This window comes from Suricata suricatta, chromosome 2 (assembly GCF_006229205.1).
Source record: "Suricata suricatta isolate VVHF042 chromosome 2, meerkat_22Aug2017_6uvM2_HiC, whole genome shotgun sequence".
NCBI lineage: Eukaryota > Metazoa > Chordata > Mammalia > Carnivora > Herpestidae > Suricata > Suricata suricatta.
In genome coordinates, this window is record NC_043701.1 from 97,052,285 (window position 1) to 97,069,747 (window position 17,463).

General features: G+C 36.5%; 1 protein-coding gene across 3 annotated transcripts in view; it reads right to left on the reverse strand.

Moving 5' to 3' along the window:
* Positions 1–17,463, reverse strand: part of FAM126A (family with sequence similarity 126 member A) — a 113,622-nt gene that overhangs the window by 11,187 nt on the left and 84,972 nt on the right. For 2 of the 3 annotated variants that reach the window (XR_003905041.1, XR_003905042.1), the window contains exon 12: positions 17,374–17,457. The gene's annotated coding sequence lies outside the window, so the exon portion shown is untranslated. Of the gene's footprint in view, positions 1–1,573; positions 1,637–17,373; positions 17,458–17,463 lie in introns of all 3 variants that reach the window. The other variant, XR_003905040.1, reaches the window with a different exon arrangement.

Below are 17,463 nucleotides of genomic sequence, written 5' to 3' on the forward strand. Positions count from 1 at the left end.
TGGTCCAGGCTCCTCCCAAAAAACAAGGGTGTCTAAGAGAAGTGAGGAAGCTTCCCTCATCTCCTTACTCGCTTTAGTAGGTAAGACATGCTGGGTTTGTGAAAATAAACTCTTATTATGATGAAACAAAGGTAAAACATAACAAAAAAGTCTCACCACATGGTGACATTTAGGCAGAGACTGAGGCTAGCTCATTCCCTCAGTTTCTCCAGGTGACCTCAATACACAAAGGCCCCCACTCCCTCCCCGCACTTTTGTCTAAACCTTTCAATCTAGCAGATCTTTAGGAGAGTTAACTGTTAGAAAACATTTATTGAAAGCTTTCTAGGTGTCAGATGCTTCACTGAAACAATGAGTTTCCTGGGACTTGTCTAAACAAATCATCATGAGGAAGTACATGTGTGCATAAAACATTTTGAAGGACACATAGGTAGATCAATAGTGACATGCTTATAAAAATGTAGATTACTGTGTTCCATCCCCAGCCCCTCTCATCTGCTGAACCAGAATCTCTGTGGATGAGGCTGGTAAACCTGCCCAGAAGATTCTTACATAGGCAGTTTGAGGGCTAGCTTCAAAATAAAAATTGGACTGAAAGGAGTTTTAAGATCTTTCTTGCCCCCAAATTTTCCAAGTCTAAAATTTTGTTCTTAACAATTTATAACTTAGAAATGGCTTAAGATGAGGGGCACCTGGGTGGCTCAATTGGTTAAGTGTCTGGCTCTTGATCCCAACTCAGATCATGATCTCACATTTTATGAGTTCCAGCCCCATGCTGGGCTCTAGGCTGGTAGGACAGGACCTGCCTGGGATTCTCTCTCTCTCTCTCCCTCTCTCTCTGTTCTTCCCCTGCTTGTACTCTTTCTCTCAAAATAAATAAATAAACTCTAAAAAATTAAATAAATAAATAAAATAAATAGCTTAAGATGAAAAGTGAGGAAATGAATAAGACATATTATTGTACAACGGAGTAGCATAAAGGTCCATTTGACAAATTTCTTTTGGAGGATTTGGTGCTTTTCATCAGATAACAAAAGCTTTGATGCCCATTGCTATAGCTTTTTTTAAATGTTTATTTCTGAGAAAGAGAGACAGAGAGATAGAGAGACAGAGACAGAGTGAGCAAGGGAGGGGCAGGGAGAGAGGGAAACACAGAATCCAAAGCAGGCTCCAGGTCCTGAGCACAGAGCCTGACATGGGGCTCGAACCATGAACCGTGAGATCATGACCTTAGCCGAAGTTGGACACTTCACTGACTGAGCCACCCAGGCGCCCCTTTAAGTTTATTTATTTATTTTGAGAGAGAGGGAGGGAGAAAGAGAGAGAACCAGTGGAGAGGGGCAGAGAAAGAGGAACAGAGGATCTGAAGTGGGCTGTGCTGACAGCAGAGAGCCCACTGTGGGGCTTGAACTCACACACCACAAGATCATAAACTGAGCTGAAGTCAGACACTTAGATTCAGCCACCCAGGTGCCCCATTGCTATAACTTTTTGCTATAAATTCCCTTTAAGCTCAATTTAAGCATCTTCCTTGGTTAGATATTCTGTCATGGCAATGTTGTAAAACACATACCCCAATGCTCTAGCACACAGCTACAACCTGGCTCTTCTTTTGCTTATTGTGGTCTTCCTGGCACTATGTTGAGGGAAGTAATGATAAAAACAAAAAAGCTGATTAATTCCATGCATGTCTTTCATCTATATCATGTGTTAATGGCATGTACCCCTTCTCCATTTGTCATCCCATCAGTAATTCTCTAACCTGCCACTAGTCACCTTTACACCCACTAATCACAATGCATTCCCACCAACATGGAAGTCTTCAGACTTTGTGCAGTAAAGAATTGACCTTGCCCAGAGAAAGATCTGGCCATTGCCCTGAGCTCCTGGAAGGTGATCTCTAATCCCCTGAAATGCCCTGCCTAATAAGAGTGTCTTTGTCTACCTGGGTGCCTTGGACCACACTGCATAGTCTAAGAATGTGATTACTAGAGGAGGCTTCAGTCCCGCTGACTTCCAGAGGGACTGTGTGCATGTCCAAGGAAGTGGGCTCCGAAGATTGATATCACACAGTGAAGGAAAGTAGACCTTACTAAAATAATCTAGCCAATTCTCATACATGCCCCCATCTCTACCACCACCACCAAGAATAAATAACAACAAAAATAGGGCCCAGAGGGAGGGGAGGGAAGTCAGAATCCATAGCCACAAAATATTACCCAAAATGTCCAGTTTTCAAAAAACATATTGGGACACGCAAAGAAACAGCAAAGTACAGACTACACACGTGAACAAAAGAAACTGAGAGGGATGAGGTGTCAGATTAACAGACAAAGACTTCAAAGTACCTCTTATAAATATACTCAAAAGACTCAAGGAAATGATGCATAAAGAAGTAAAGGAATTTGTGATGACAATATCCCGAAAAAATACATTATATCAATAGAGATAAATTATGAAAAAAATCAAATGAAAATTTTGGAATTAAAAAGTAGAATAACTAAAATGAAGAGTCATTACAGGGGCATTTGGGTGGCTCAGTCAGTTAAACTGTTTGGACTCTCGATTTTGGCTCAGGCCAGGATCTAATGGTTCGTGAGACTGAGCTCTGAGTCAGGCTCTGCACTGACATTGTGGAGCCTGCTTGGGACTCTCTCTCTCCCTTTCTCTTTGCCCCTCTCCAGCTCACACATACACAGGTGCTCTCTCTTTCTCTCAAAATAAATAAACTTTTTAAAAAAGAGTCACTAGAGAAACTCAATGATATATTAAATTAGCAAAACAAAGAAACAGTACACTTGAAGACAGATTGATAGAGATTGTACAATCAGAAGAATAGAGAGAAAAATAGAATGAAAAAAATTAAGAGTCTCAGAAACATATGAGACACCTTTAAGTACACTTTCAAGTAATGAGAGTGCTAGGAGAGAAATAAGTAAAGGAAGAAAAAAACCTGAAGAAATAATGGCTAAAAATGTACTAAACATGTTGAAAAAATATTAATCTATATATCCAAAAGCTCAATAAACTCCAAGTAGGAAAATGAAGAGATATAATCTGCCATACACATATTCTTGCCTTCTTTGTCCAAGATTAATTGACCCATATAATTATGGGTTTATTTCTGGGCTTTTTATTCAGTTAGTTCCATTGATCTATATGTCTATTTGATGCCAGTACCATACTGTTTTGATTACTATTGCTTTGTAATATAACTTGAAATCTGGCAGTGTACTTCCATCTTTACTTTTCTTTTTCAAGGTCACTCCGGCTATTCAGAGTCTTTTGTGGCTCCATACAAGTTTTAGGATTATTTGTTCTAGTTCTGTGAAAAATGCTATTGTTATTTTGATAGGGATTGAATTAAACCTGCAGATTGTTTGGGGCAGCATCAACATTTTAACAATATTTGTTCTTTCAATCTATAAGCATGGGGTATCTTTCCATTTCTTTGTGTTGTCTTCAATTTCTTTCATCACTGTTTTATAGTTTACAGAGTGCAGGTCTTTTACCTCTTTGGTTAAGTTTATTCCTAAGTATTTTATTATCTTTGGTCCAATTGTAAATGGGATTTTTTCTTCATTTTCCTTTCTGCTGCTTCTTTATTAATGTATAGAAATGCAACAGAGTTCTGTACATTGATTCTGTGTCCCACGATCTTAGTGAATTCATTTGTCAGTTGTAGTAGCTTTTCAGTGGAGTCTTCAGGGTTTTATGTATGTGTGTGTGTGTGTGTGTATATATATATATATATATATATATATATATATATATATATATATACATAAACCCATATATAATATATATACATATAGAATCATGTCATCTGCAAATAGTGAAAGTTGTACTTCTTCCTTACTGCTTTGGATGCTTTTTATTTCTTTTTGTATTTCTGATTGCTATAGCTCGAAGTTCCAATACTATGTTGAATAAAAGTGGTGAGAAGACTTCCTTCTCTTGTTCCTGACCTCAGGAGAAAAGCTCTCTGTTTTCCCCCAAAGTCTACAATGTTTGCTGTGGGAAATCTAATAGCTATGTTCTGGTTAAGGAGATTATATGGAACACATTACAGTGCTTACTGGCCTTGATGAAAAGAGCTCACTAGTATCCAGGTAATGCGTATTTGGGTCCTGCCAGTGCTCACAAATTCCTTCGACCATGCTATCTGTGGAACATCTTGTTCACCCTGCTTTCAGCATCTGCTCTTTTGTACTCTTGGGAACATCTTTTTTTGTTTTTGTTTTTGTTTTTTTTTTGCACTCTTTTATAGTTCTTACTGGCACATAGCCACTGACATATTTCACAGTATTTTCCCTATAATGTATGCCTAATAAATATGAGAGCTTGAGAGCAGCTCAGGGAGACTTCCCTTAGCGTCCCTCTCACCTCTCTTGAGCATAGAGTCTTGAGTAAACCTTTCTGCTGCCCTCAACTTTGCTGGACAAAGCTGAGAGCTGAACCCACAATTGGTGATCCCATGATAAAGTCAAACTCTCAATTGGTGACCTTGACATGATCCTACAGTTTGCTGTGGGTTTTCCATACAAGGCCTTTATTAAGTTGAAATTTGTTCCCTGTAAACCTACTTTGTTGAGGGTTTTATCATGAATGGATGTTGGACTTTGTCAAATGCTTTTTATGCATCTATCCAAGTGATCGTATGATTTTTATCCTTTCTCTTATTGATGTGATGTATCACATTGGTTTGCAAATATTGAACCACATTTGCAACCCAGGAATAAATCCTACTTGATCATGGTGAGTGATTTTTTTAAATGTATTGTTAGATTCAGTTAGCTAATATTTTGTGGAGGACTTTTTATGTTCATCAGAGATATTGCCCTGTAGTTCTTTTTTTGTGTTGTTTTTTCCTGGTTTTGGTATCAGTGTAATGTTGGCCTCAATGTAACGCTGGCCTTCTAGAATGAATTTGGAAGTTTTCCTACTTCTTCTGTTTTTTGGAAAAATTTAAGCATAGGTATTAACTCTTCTTTAAATATTTGGTAGAATTCCTCTGTGAAGCCATCTAGTCCAGGACTTTTGTTTGTTGGAAGTTAGGGTTTTCTTTTTAATTTTTAAAAAATTTATTTTTGAGAGAGAGCATTAGAGAGAACAAGTGGGGGAGGGGCAAAGAAAGAGGGGACAGAGGATCTAAAGTGGGCTCTGTGATGGCAGCCAAGAGCCCAATGTGTGGCTTGAACTCAAGAACCATGAAATCATGACCTGAGTTGAAGTCAGACACTTAACCAACTGAGCCACCCAGGCACCCCAGTTTGTTGGGAATTTTTTGATTACTGATTCAATTTCATTTTTGGTAATCAGTCTGTTCAAATTTTCTGTTTCTTCCTGCTTCAGTTTTCATAGGTTATATGGAATTTACCTAGGAATTTATCCATTTTTTCTAGGTTGTCCAATGTGTTGGTGTATCATTTTTCATAATATTCTCTTCTAACCATTTATATTTCTGTAGTGTTGGTTGTTATTTCTCCTCTTTCAATTTTGATTTTGTTTGAGTCCTCTCTCTCTCTCTCTCTCTCTCTCTCTCTCTCTCTCTCTCTCTCTCTCTGCCTCTCTCTCTTTTTTAATGAGTCTGGTTAGAGGTTTGTCCATTTTGTTGAGATTTTCAAAGAATGAGTCCCTGGTTTCATTGATCTGTTCTCTTGTTTTTTAGTTTCTATATCATTTATTTCTGCTCTAATCTTTATTCCTTCCTTCTGCTGGTTTTGGGTTTTGTTTGTTGTTCTTTTTCTAGCTCCTTTAGGTGTAAAGTTAGGTTGAGAATTTTCTTGCTTCTTTGAGGTAAGCCTGTATTGCTATAAACTTCCCTGTTAGAACCACTTTTGCTGCATCCCAAAGATTTTTGACACTTGTGTTTTCATTTTCATTCATCTCCATGTATTTTTCTATTTCTTCTTTGATTTCTTGGTTGACCCATTTGTTTAGTAGTATGTTATTTAACCTCTATGTGTTTGTGTTTTTTCCAGGTTTTTTTTTTCTTGTAGGTTTCAAGTTCATAGCATTGTGATCAGAAAAGATGCACAGTATGACTTCAACCTTTCTGAATTTGTTGAAACTTGCTTTATGGTCTACTATGATCTCTTCTGGGGAATGCACACTTGAAAATCATGTTTATTCTTCTGTTTTAGGATGGCATGTTCTGAATACATTTGTTGAATCCATCTGGTCTAGTGTATCACTCAAAGTCACTGTCTCCTTGTTGATTTTGTTTAGATTATTTATCCCTTAGTGTAAGTGGGGTGTTAAAGCCCCCTACTATTGTTGTATTACTATTAATTATGTTTGTTATTAACTGTTTTATGTAGTTGAGTACTTTCATGTTGGGGCATAAATATTTTAAATTATTATATTTTCTTGTTGGTTTGTCTCCTTTGTTATAATAATATAATTATATATAATCCTTTGTGTCTTGCTACAGTCTTTGTTTAAAAGTATTGCTACCCTGGCTTTCTTTTCATACCATTTGCATGAAAAATGTTTCTTCATCCTCTCACTTTCAATCTTCATGTGTCTTTTTTTTTTAGTCCATTTCGTCACCCTATGTCTTTTGATTAGAGAATTTTAGTCCATGTACATTCAAAGCAATTATTGATATGTATGTATTTATTTAGATTTTTGTTATTTGTTTTGTGTTTGTTTTTGTGGGTCTTCTCTGTTCCTTCTCTTGCTTTCTTCTCTCACTGTAAATTGGCTTTCTTTAGTGTTATACTTGAATTCCTTTCTCTTTATTTTTTGCATATCTGTTACTGGTTTTTGTGGTTACCATTAGATTTGTATATAGCATCTTCTGAATATAGCAGTCTATATTAAGTTGATAGTCACTTAATTTAGAACCCATTCTTGACTCCTCTCTTCCCCATGTTTTAGGAACAAAGTGTCATGCTTTATATCCTTTTATTTTGTGAGTCCCTTGACTGATTTTTTTACAGATATACTTATTTTTAGTGCTCTTGTGCTTCCTACTTTTCATACTTTTACTTATGTTCTTTCTTTCCACTCAGAGTTCTCTTTAACATTTCTTGTAGGGCTGATTTAGTGGTCATCAACTCCTTTAAATTTTGTTTGTTTGGGAAACTCCTTATCTTTATGGTAACCTTTATATTTATGATAGACTTGCTGAATAGAGTATTCTTGGCTGAGGACTTTTATTCCTTTTAGCACTTGGAATGTATTATCCATTACTCTCTGGCCTGCAAAGTTTGTGCTGAAAAATCCACTGATAGCCTTATGGGAGTTTCCTTGTATGTAACAGTCTACTTTTCTCTTGCTGCTTATAAAAATCTCTCCTAATTACTACTTTTAGCCATTTAAGTTATTATGTGTCTTGGTGTGGACCTTCTCGAGTTGATTTTGTTGGGGGATCTCTGTGCCTCCTAGATCTTAATTTCTATTTCCTTCCCCAGATTTAAGAAGTTTTCAGGTATTTTTTCAAATACATTTTCTGCCCCCTTGTCCTTCTCTTCTTCTGGGATCCCTATAATGTGAATATTATTTTGTTTGGTGGAGTCACTGAGTTCCCTAAGTCTATTCTCATTTTGCATAATTTCTTTTTTCTCCTCAGCTCAACTTGATTACTTTCCATTACTCTGTCCTTCAGATCACTGGTTCATCCTTCTGCTTCCTCTAGTCTACTATTTATTCCATCTAGTGTATTTAAATTTCAATTATTGTGTCCTTCATCTCTGATTCGTTCTTTTTTATCTCTTTGTTAAGAGTCTCACGGATGTCTTCCACTCTTTTCTCAAGTCCAGTGAGTATATTTATGATTATTAATTTAAATTCTCTATCAGATATATATTTCTGATATGGTTTTGTCCTACTCTTTCATTTGGGAAATATTCTTCTGTCTTCTCTCTGTATCTTTTTGTCTAAATCTCTGTATCTTTTTCTGTGTATTAGGAGAGCCAGCTACATCTCCTGCTTTTGAAAGTAGTGGGCAGGGCACACTTTTAACAAGATGCTGGTCATCTTCCAGAGGAGACATGCAGCCTCTGCCTAGATTGAGCCAGCTGGAGCTGATCTGCCACTGCACATGCAGGCAGGGTGCTCACTTTTGATAAGATGAGGGCTGGTCTTCCACGGGATGTGACTGGCGGCTGCCACCAGGACCAAGACCCTGCAAAGTAGCCAGTCCGGAGGTGCAGTGTTGACAAAGTTTGTGCTCATCTTCTAGGGGAGGGGACCCACAGTGCAGTGACTGAGGTAGGCCCTGCAGGAGGGGCAGGACACAGTGTCAGCAAATTAGGTAATGAATGCCTGCACTGCAGTGGTTCCCATAGACGGCCATGTGTTTATGCTGGGGGTAGGGAAGGAAATTGTGCCCTCTGTCCCTCTAGGACACACTCTGAGATGAGTAACTAACTCCCTCCACTATGCCCCAGGCATTTTTTCAAACTGCTGCTTCTATGGTCTTTTTCTGCAGGCTGTCAGTGCAGTCTCTTTAAGGGCAGGGACCTTCCTATCACCCTCCAGACACTCCCAGAAGTTAGCTAGCTGACTTTTAAAGTTCCAGGCTTTACATCCCCAGGGTTGTAAAAACCCACAAAATTCAGTCTCTCTGGTTTTCAGAGCCAAATGTTGTCTTCCCAACATGGGCTCTCCAATGTGAGGGTTTGCTTCTCTCCCTCTCAGCAGTTTTGGCTCAGGTCACATCTCCACCTCTAACTACTCTCTTTGATGTGGCCTCTTCTCTACATTTAGTTGTGGAATTTGTTCTGCCAGTCTTCAGGGTATTTCCTGGATTATTTACACAGATGTGATTGCTGTCTAGTTATACCTGTGAGAGAAGGTAGCTTAAGGTCCTCTGGAAGTCAAATTTCTGTTGTGTTAAGCCACGACATTTTTGGTAATTTGTTATAGCAGCTCTAGGTAATTAATACACCAACCCTGAATTATTAGGGCAAATTCTTATTGATCTTCTGCCTCATCATTTATCCATTATTGAAGTGGGCTATTGAATACACCTGAAACTAATATAACATTGTTCATTAATTATACTTGAATTAAAGTAAGAAAGAAAGTAAGGGTACTAAAGGCACAAACTTATTGTCTATTGTCTCACTTCAATTCTGACAGTTTTTACTTCATATATTTTGGGGGTTTGTTTTTAGTGCATATGTTTATAATTGTTACCTCTTCATGATGGATTGACACTTTTGTCATTATAAAATGCCTTCTTTATCTCGTGTAATATTTTGTTGTTTTAACATCTAGTGGCTTGATATTAATATAACCATTCTGGGTTTCTTATGGTTGCTGTTTGCATGATATATCTTTTTTGGATCATTTTATTTTGAAATTTTTGTGCTTTTGAGTCTAAAGCATATCTTCTGTAGTCGTCATATAGTTTTATTATTTTTTAATCCAGTTTAACAATCTCTCTCTTTTGTTTAGAACAGGTTGTTTAAAGGCGTCTGGGTGGCTCAGTTGATTAGGTGTCCAATTTCAGCTCGGGTCAGGATCTCACAGCCTGAGTTCAAGCTCTTCTTCGGGCTCTGTGCTGACAGCTCACAGCCTGGAGCCTCCTTCCGATTCTGTGTCTTCTCTCTCTCTGTGCCTCTCCCACTCACGGTCTCTTTCTCAAAAATAAATAAACATTAAAAAAAAAATAGAATGGGTTGTTTAACCCATTCTCCAATCTGTTTAAACATGTATATTGAGTTCTTAATTTCAGGCTTTGCATTTTACAATTGTAGAATTTCAAATCAACTTTTTAAAAAGCAGATTCTGGTTCTCATGAAAGTCTCCATCTTGACTCATTAATCAAAGCTATTTCTATGTCTACCTCTGATAACACTAATAACTGGATTATCTGCAGATCTGGTTTTTTGCCTATTTTCCCTCATGGTTCTGCTCTTTGGTATTCTTTGTAATTTTTTACTTAATATTAGGTAGTGTATATGATATACTGTCCAGTCTCTGGATGTTACCTTCCTACAGAGAGAGAAAACTCTATTCCCTGGTAGGAAGACAGTGTAGGCAGATCACATTAATCCAATTTATAATTCAGTGGAGGTGAAACTAGGTTGCAATTTTATAAGGTTTAATTTACTCAGATTCTTTCCTCTTCCTTAGGTGTAATTCTCAAGAGTTTTTATATAAGATTGTGGGGTATGTATTAAGGCCTCTCTTGATGGGTTCTGTAATGCAATTTTTGCTTCTTCAATACCATGATTCAATATACATTAAAAAAAAAAAAAACCTTTGTTTTGGCTTTCAGGTTTCTGCCTTATAGTTTGTTTTTTAAGAATCCTTCTGCTCTGACCAATCCAAGAATTCAGCATATCCTCAAGGGGGGAAATCAGCAGACTGTGAGACTCACTTCTCTGAACCTTCCTGCTTTATGAGGATTTTAGGTCTCCCAAGAGCTGGTTGGCTCAGTGACCCTAAACTTTTTGTCCTTCACTCTGTGGGGTAGCCATAGTTTGTTTGCTTCTCTGAATTCTTGGCAGTAGCTTTCTTCCTTCTACCCTGATTTGTATCAAAAACTGGCAATCCTATAAAGGAAGAAGTAGCTGCAGAATGTTTGCTCATTTTTATGATTATAAATCCCCAAGACAACTCACAGTTTCAGTGATTCAGAAGGACTCACAGGGCTCAGCATATGGTCCTACTCATGGATATGGTTTATTATTACAAAGCCATAAAAAGCAAAATCAGCAAAGGGGAAAAGTACATGGGGTGAAATCCAGAGGAAATCAGGCATAAGCTTCTAAAAATCATTTCCCTGTGGAATAACACAGGATGTGGAGTTGTGATAGCATATGTGAAATGTCTGCCGTGAACACTTGTTAGATTTGTTGCCCACGGTTTGTATTGGAAGTTGGTCGTAGGTACCTTCTGCCTAGCACATATGATAATTACAAACTCCCAGAAGAAACATAGGTGTTCACCATAAGCCATGTTGTTTGTATGAATAGTTTACACATAGTAAGCTACCTTATCAGTTAAGGAATGGTAGGAACATTCCCATAATCCAAGGTCCCAAATGCTAGCTAAAGTCCAACCTTGTAAGCAGGACTTTCTAAGGACAGTGTTTTGGGCCTGCTGTGTTCATTCTTTTCTGCATACCTTCTCTCTGGGATTTTGGATCTTAGTCTTGTTGATCTAAAAGTTCTTTGATGGCTTTCAAACACTGGTTTTAAATAATTTTATCTCATGTCACTAGTTGTTATCATTGAATGTTGCTGTGTTATACAAGTGTCTGGTTATTTTTTCTTCTCTGCTGGACATTTAATTTGAAAACTTGTAGAACTTGAGGCTTAAGATGATGGTTTGTTTGTTTGTTTCCCCCCACCATGAATTATTGATTTGTTTATTACTAAGCACATAGGAGATTACTTTAACCCAATTTTGGGAACTGTGATGATTTGAGGTTTCACTCAATTCCCTTTGTATGTGTGTAGGGGTGGTTAATGTATCTTCAGTTCACCTTTACTTCTTTGGTAGAGCTTTACAGGGTTTAGAACCAAGCATGGGAGTTTTCTAAGCTCTCTCATAACTTGGTAGGCACTATCCAATTTTTGTCTTTCTAGCCTCCCAGAGGTAGTAAAAACACTGTTTATCCCCTTAAGTGCTCCCTCTAGAATCAGCCATTATCTCTACATAAGAAGTGGCCCTAATGATGGCTTGCTTTTCTAGATTTTTGTATTTTAAAAAGATTTTTTCCAGATTATCTAGTTGTCCACAGAAGTTTTAATGTTAACTACATGGTTTGCTATTCCTGGAAGTGGAATTTCCCCTCTACCTTACTTCTTACATTATAAAATAAGCTCCTTAGCTGCAACATTTTGAGGAAAATCACGATGGTGAATAGGGTGCTTTGCATTGTACACAGACACACAGCACACAGGGAAGGCAAATCCAAACCCAGATCCACATTGCCCATTTTATGAGGAAAATTAGTGACCTCTCCAGGAGAAAAGAAATTTAATAAAATCAACCTGGCACTAACCAACTATTTGGTCATCCTAGGGCATGGTATCTAAGGGTTGGTCCCTCCTGCTTGCAGATTAGGCTTTCAGGAGTGCAGTAATCCAGGTAGGCTTGATGAAGGAGGGCCATGTTGTTAAAGTCCATGTATAGCCCCAATCTTTTCAGGATAACCCCTTTGTTCATAAGCTGGTTGAACAAGGACTGGGATATTAAAACAAAACAAAAACAAGAACAAAACCTGTCAACATCTTCAGAGTCAACTTGACCATCTGCTTATGAAGCATCGCCTTCACAATAGGGCCTTTGGTTAGTATTTATGTGGGAAACAATCATCCTTACCACCTGAGCCAATTTTGAGAAGTCCAACCACACATTTATCTCCCTAATTTTATCACTCATCTTCCAAGCTTACTACCATGTACTTCACCACCTGGTTAACCACGAGTCATAAAATGGTGTAGACCTAGAAATCTCACCATCTGTGCAAAGCAGACAAGAAATACTGCCCTCATTTATTCTCACTGTAAGGAGTTCCTTTTCTTACTGTCCTCCACACCATCACTGACAGACAGAAACTGAAATCCCACTGTTTCCTTCTAGCTATTACTAGCATACTGTGCAGTACCACTTGTAAAACCAGGCTCAATTTTTTCCTCCTCGGTGACCTGGGAAATATAGTGTTCTCTTGCATTATAAGTGACCATCTATAAAGAGCATCCTGCCTCATTAAATTCAACTTGATGGATGTAAATAGATATTGAAACAAGATTCTACACTAGAGTAGAACTGGAACAGAAGAGGAAGTGGTGACATGTTCCCTAGGATTATATTTTAAGAGATTTGGAGAAGAAAATGTTAGTAAAAATTATAGTGTGGGGGCCAGATAGACATAGGAGCATCTCAGTTAAATGCAAAGAGTAAAAGTTTTAAGATAAAACATTACACACCTTCATGAGGCAGTAGTGGACCTGGGATACAGAGTTAAATATAATTGTAGCTTTCTATAAAAGGAAGCAAGTGAAACAAGAAGTGAGGATTCATAGTGTTGAAATTAGGTTTTTTCTACTTTATTTTCTGAAAAGTATAGACATCACTGATATGTACCATAGATACGCAGAAAATACTTTGATAGAAGAAAAAAATAAATTTCAAATGCTAGACCAGAAAAATCTTCATGCTATTCATTATTTTAAGTAAAAAACCTGTGATGTAATGTATCATAATTTGCTTCTCAAAGAATTTTTATGCAGATAACACTTTAAAAAACCAAAGTAGTCAGGTTTTACAACTTTCACCTTTATTATCTGTGTGGATGTGTGAAAAAAAGGAGTTTCACATACTTCTCTTGAGTGGAAGAAGACCAACACAGATCTCCTATTTGCCACCTATTTACTGGATTGGACTTACATACTATCTAGTAAAACAAATCTTCATTTACTATCATATAATAAGTTTATACTAAATTATCACACAGGGCAATAGCCTACTATGGAGGAGAGTGTGAAAAGACAATTCTTGTGATGACAATTATGTTGGAGCACTTACCAAGTATGACCCAAGTGCGATTTAGGGGTCAAGGAGCTTCAGAAGAAATCTTTGAGATCTTCAGTAGAACCATAAGAAGTCACTAATGGACATTATGAATATGCTGTATTTAAAATATTGACTTAAAATCTTTGAATAGGGAGAGAGAAAGAGACCTGAAACCATCAGTGTCAATATGACGCAGATAAGACTTTAGTCCACCTATGTCAACAGAACTTAGTTGTTTATTCCAGGAAATCTTTGTTTAGGAAAGATAGGATTGTAAACTAGGTGAATAAAAAACAAACAGAAACAGTCCTTAATTTTTTGGTTGTATAAGGAAATTCCTATAGGGTGGAGACAATAATTTGCTCACCTGGGCAAACAGTTAGCTTATTGAACAGTTTATCAAGACTTTTCAAGGCTCTTCCTTGCTGTGTCCACCAATCCGACACCATTTCATTAACTTTGTCAAGTTTCCTCTCTTGACAGCCATGCCTCAAACCATTTGAGCACAGATCCCAAAGCTTTATCTATTATCTAATTTCCTGGTTCTGAAGCACAGCTATGCACACCAAGGCAGTGCACTCTCTTACTGCAGTAAGTTTTCATACTTAGTTTTGTTGTATTAACAAGATCTCTTCAAGAAGTTTGTCCTTTCTCAAACAACCTAAGTGTCCATTGATGGAAGAATGGATAAAGAAAATGTATACAGCTGACTCTTGAGCCACGCAAGGGTTAGCAGTGCTGACCTTCCCTATGCAGTCGAAAATCCACATATCACTTTTGAATCTCCTCAGATTTACTAACAGACTACTGCTGACCACAAATCTTACCAATAAGATAAACAGGCAATTAATACACATTTTGTATGTAATATGTATTATGTACTGTATTCTTAAAATAAAGCATGTTAGAAAAAAGAAAATGTTAAGGAAATCATAAGAAAAAATATTTACAGTATTGTATTGAAAAAAATACACATATAGTAGACACATGCAGTTCAAATGTGTGTTATTCAAGGGCCAACTGTGTATGTATATATATATTCACATATATATATACATATATATGAATATTATTCAGTCATACAAAATGATATCTTGCCATTTGCAACAACATGGATGGGCCCTGAGGACGTTATGCTAAGTGAAATAAAGTCAGAAGGTGAGGATGAGAGAGGGTAGACAAAGTGGATAGAAGGAATCAAAAGGTACAAACTTCCAGTTACAAAATAAATAAGTCCTGGGGATGTTTTTACAGCACATGATGACAAAAGTTAATAATATCCCACCACATATTTGATAGTTGCTAACAGAGTAGATCTTAAAAGTTCTCATCACAAGAGAAAAAAAAAAGTTGCTGTAACTATGTGTGATGGCAGATGTTAACTAGATTTGTGATGACCTTTTCACAATATATACAAGTATTTAATAATTATGGTACACATGAAACTAGTATAACGTTATACGTCAATTTTACCTCAACTTAAAAATCAATCTATCAATTAACTATTTCTTTAAAAAGAAGTTTCTTTTTTTTTAAGTTTATTTATTTTGAGAGAGAAAAAGCACGAGTTGGAGAGGGACAGGAGAAAAGGAGAGAGAGAATCCCAAGCAGGCTCTGCACTGTCAGCAGGGATCCCAATGCAGGGTTTGAACTCACAAACCATGAGATCATGACCTGAGCCAAGATCAAGAACTGGACACTTAACTGACTGAGCCACCCAGGTGCCCCTAAAAAAAAGTTCATCTTTCTAACTACAAACAACTACCAGAGATACAAAGATAATCAATTTATTGCTATCAGCTACTAGACCAAATGTTGTTTGTAAAAGAATTAACTGAGGAACTTGTCAGAAATAATAGGTTGCCATGCTTCGTGCTTCAGTTATTTGGTTTCAGGGGGATGAATACAAGGCCCCAGAACCTGTATTTTAAAAACTACTAGTTTTTTTCTATTTCATGCTATATTTAGATCATGCTTAGAAAAACAATGCTTTTCTCCCTGCATACCAGTAAATATATGTGTATATGTATTATTGTATATATATACACATTGTATATGTATACACATACATATATATTGTATATATATACACACATGTATATAATATATACACATATATGTTATATACAGGCTATATATGTATATAGAAATGTATCATATATATAAAACACCCATGTTCCACACACTTCTTATGGAAATGGGATCATACACATACATAGATATATATAGATATATATATATATATGACATGATTTTTTCAGGGAACATTATATAATAAAATTTTTCTGAATCATCAATACTGATCTGCATTGTTTTTAACAGCTACATTATATTCCACTATATGCATGTACCATAATTTATCCGGTCCTCTATTAATGGTCTTTAGTTGCTTTTTTTGTGCTATTATAAGCAATGCTGCAATGAATACCTTTACACATTTGTGCTAAATTTTCTATAGAATATAAAGACTGGAATAGACACAGAAGAGTAGAACTGCTAGGTCAGAGGGTATGTGTATTTGAAAGTTGGGTAGATCCTGCTGAATTGCTCACTGACTTAGTTGTATCAATTTACAGTCCTGCTGTAAATTAGCAGGAGACTGATTTCCCCACATCTATGCCAACACCAGTGTCAATCTCTCTCATCTTTATTTGACATTAAAAAAAAAAATCTTAATTTGCATTTTACCATGTTTTTAATATCAGAGTAATCAGCACTTGGTTTACCACTAAAACACACTAAGGTTCCACAAAACATGTCACAATTTATTTTTGGAAAACTTTTATTTTTATGTTACAAATTAACTCTATCACCTGTAAGACAGATGGGATGAATGAATTTCAAATATATGTCCACTATATAGTATTTACTTAGTACCTCCTTTTATCAAGTAATATAAAAGGAAAGTGAGAGTCGTAAGAGCTGTGTTCAAGCCCTAGCTTTCCCACCCAGGAGCTAGGTGACCTTGGCCAAGTCACCTGCCCTTTACAGAGCTTCTAGTTTCCTCTTTTGTAAAATGAGGATTCTACTCATTTTAGAGAATTGGTTTGAAGATTAATTTAATTTTAATTACATATGTTAGCTATTACTACTACCACAATAACAATGCATGGGAAATTGGCAAATGACTAGAATTGTTTGTAAAGGCCTTTCCTAATAATTACAAAATAATTATATTGGCATTACCAAAGTCAGATTCTATGAGGTGAGTCAATGATTTATTGGGATTACTAAAGTCACTAGAAGAGTGTATATTTCATAGGGCTAATCTACTGCTTACAACATCACTATTGTGCTTCTCTCTGAATACTCTAATAGTAGTTCAGAAAACATTTTCCAAATTACTTAGTTCCTTAGATAAAATGGAATTATCCAAATATACAAACAACTACACACCAGGAATTTCTTTTCAAGTTTCTAAGAAAGTCTTGTTTCTAAACACACACAATAAAACAATTCAAGTAATGCCACAGAGATTTCCTAGAGCCAATAAATGAAATTCTAACACTTTACAGTAGTATTATATATTGGAGACTCCATCCTTCATTCTCTCCCAAAACTAATATTAACCTAACTCACTCATTCCTTAAATGTTTCAATACCAACTGTGCAAAAAGTCCTATGTTCCGAACTAGGGGCATAAAACCTCTGTACTCAAGAGATAAAGATTCCTATTAAAGTTAAAAGGGCAAAGTTTTATTATCTAAATTTGCCTGTCCTTCTGGTATGATAAATAACGAGTCAATGGTACATACCCATGCAGCTCATTTTCTTTTGATGGACACCAATGAACTTCCTTCCTACCTTAGGCCATGTAAAACATAAAGCTGGAAATGAGAGTCATTGTCCTATGGCTTACTCCCAAAAGTTCTCAATGGCTCAACTCACCTAAGTCTTCCTCCTTTAACTTTCTTCCTCCACATCATGACTTTTGCAAAAATTTATGATGATTTTTTTAATGAGTAAAATGATCTGGAA